Genomic DNA, 3150 nt, shown 5'->3' on the forward strand with positions numbered 1-3150 from the left:
AGGAGACACTGGGAGAGAAGGACAGAAGAAGATGGATAGTTGTCTGCAAAGCAGCATTTGGCCTTGGGCTCTCAAAAATGCCCTTTATGTTTGTTTTACTTTTACTCTCATTTCCCATTAAATTTTTCAAACAGTTTTTTTTCCAGAAATATAGGAAAGCTATTATTTTTTAATTAACTCACATCCTCTTTCATATTTTCAGTAGCCTTATACAATTTGATTTACTTAAGTTCCTCATGTTCTTTATTAAATATATTCCTGGGAATTCTGTGCTTTGGGTTGCTATTGTGAATTATTTTTTAAAATAATACATTTGAACATTTTGCTGACTATAATATAGATCTCTATACAAATGTAAATAGCTATATATCTTGTTTCCAATGATTTTTAAACTCATTGTATTAATGAATGGTTTTTCAATTAATTCTCTTAGATTTTCTAGGTACTCTATATCATCCAAAAATAGTGACAATTTGTTTTCTCATTTTCAGGACTGTACTAGTCTAGTCATAAGTAACCTTTATGCAAAAATAAAATAATAAGGGCCTTATCTAGGTGATATCTCTACATAGATTGCTGGTTTAGTGTATGGATAAAGCACTTCTTTTTCAAGGCATATGCAACCCCACGCCAGAGTATATAGTGCACTGAGCAGAACAATGGCTATATTTCAGGCACTCTTCACCTTTGTCTTGGAGCCCTAATAGGAATCAACCTATTCACATGTAGGAGGGGTTCTCACCCAGACTCTTTCATTTGAATTTTGCTTTTTCCCCCATTCCATGTTTTATTGCTTTGATTGGAACTTGAGGGACAAAATTTAATAGTAATGGTGATAGCATTTTGGTATCTTTGGTATCTTTCTTTCTTTAATATTATTAAGACTGTATCTAGTATTTTGATACCAATTATGCTGACTTGAGATAGATATTCACTGATTTGAGGTAGATATGGGTTAGAATTTATCTGCATACATAAATCAATGTTTTTAAAATCTTCCAATAGTGACCACTTAGAAAATGGAAAATAGATTCCATTAATGACAGCAAAAAAATATATTAACTAGAAATAAACTTAATAAGAAACATGAATGATATTTATGAAGAGGACACAAAACTTTAGTGCAAGCCATTAAAAAAGAAGTTAAATTAGTGATAAGACATATTAATTCCTAGTTGAAAGAACTCAAAGTTGCAAAGATAATCAATTCCTCATAACTTAATATATAAATTCAATGCATTGTAAATAAAAACCCCAGGTCTTTTACATAAACTGATAAGGTGATTCTGTAGCTCATTTGTCAGAGTAAGTGCTTCATTGTACTTTATAGTTGAGACACTTCAAAGGGTTTGCTCGCCCTGTGAAGATCCAGTGTATATAATACTATAATAATTTTGAAAGTGTACACTGGTGCAAGAAAAGCAAATATATTAGTGTTACTGAAAAAAGCCTAGAAATATATGTGTGTGTTTATAAAAATTCATATGTATACATATATATGTTGGCTTTCCAAATCAATGAATAAACCATATTAAAATAATTCACTATAAATTTATCATGAAATAGGCATTTCTATGTCATATCATACACATATAATACAAAATGGATTTAAGACTTAAAGATAAACTAAAATATAAAAGAATTAGAATAAACATGAGTGCCTTATATACATATAATGTAGGATAGGCTAAAGTTTTTTTAAGAAGACTTAAAGTCTAGAAACAATGTAGAAAAAAGCAGAGCTTTATAAAAAAAATGTTAAAATTGCTACTTGGTAAAGGACCTAAAACAAAGATATGTGGCAAGTTACAGATAGGAATTTTAAAAATGAGAATACATCGTGTACCAAAGGGTTAACATTCTATGTATATGAAACTCTCCCACAAATTATATTTAAAGCACAATGACAAGAAGTTTTATGACTTTTTAGGAATGATTTCTTAATCATTAATAATCATAACATATTAGGAACTGGGGTACAGAGAGGTTAAGTGACATGTTCAAGTTCACACACAGCTCAAAAGTAGTGGAGACTGGATGCCAATCCAGGCAGTCTCTGTACAGCTGTACTCTGAAATACTGTAATTTCTTGCTCCTAAGACTGGGGCTAACCAGGAATGGTAAATTTCGAGGACAAAGGAATTTATCATATACTGCCCATGGGAATTTAAATTTACACAAACTTTTCGTAAGGAGATTTGGTAATAGAAACATTTAATATCTAACATATGTTTACCTTTCAAGTCACCAATTCTCCTTATTCTATTAGCGCGCAAGGACATTTTTAGGCTGTGGCATTATTTATAATGTATTTCGTGTGTGATCTGATAATTTTCTGTCTCTCTGGAACTGTCTATTTAAAGTTTTATATACAAAAAGGAATCATATTATAGGCATAATTATGTATATTTACATACTAGCCCATTTATTTTTTCATTAAAGAGTTCTGGAAGGATACACACCAACCTGTTGCTAGAGCTCATGTCTTGGGAGGTGAAAAATGGGAGATGCAGGTGTGGTCAGGGATGGTAACTTTGACTTATTAATATGTAGATTTCTCCATTGCTAATTTTTTGTAGTGAGGCCATGATATTTAGGAAATAACTAAAAGTCCTTCTAGTCATAAATTTTAATTTTAAGGAGTCTTTTTTAAAAGAAAAATAGAGGAATGAATTTTACATATTATCTATTGTTTTTTTTCTTATTATTAGGATGATGACTTTTCTTATTTGGTTGATTGATTTGAATGTAATGTTAATAGATTTTCCTGATATCAAATAATCCTTACACTCATAAGATAAAGTATTTTTTTTCCTTTAGAGCTTGATGTTTTATCAACATTTGTTTAAATTTTATGGCTAGTATTTATTTAGAATTTTCAGATCTATCCATACACAAAGTGGGTCTATAATTATCTTTTTTTGTAATATTCCTGTTAGGCTGTTATAACATTATGCTGGCTTTATAAAATGACCTTGGTAGCATTCCATTTTTTTCATATACTATGCCAAATTTTGTATGGTGATGAGATTAAATGTTAGTTTAAACTTTGAGGGAACTTACCAGTAAAATTAATATTTATAATTAGTCTCTCTTAAGACAAAATTGTTTTCTTACTTCCAATTTCTAGTTCTGCACATAAGGAGCTTA

The sequence above is a fragment of the Vulpes vulpes genome, chromosome 1, assembly GCF_048418805.1.
Source record: "Vulpes vulpes isolate BD-2025 chromosome 1, VulVul3, whole genome shotgun sequence".
NCBI classification, from domain to species: domain Eukaryota; kingdom Metazoa; phylum Chordata; class Mammalia; order Carnivora; family Canidae; genus Vulpes; species Vulpes vulpes.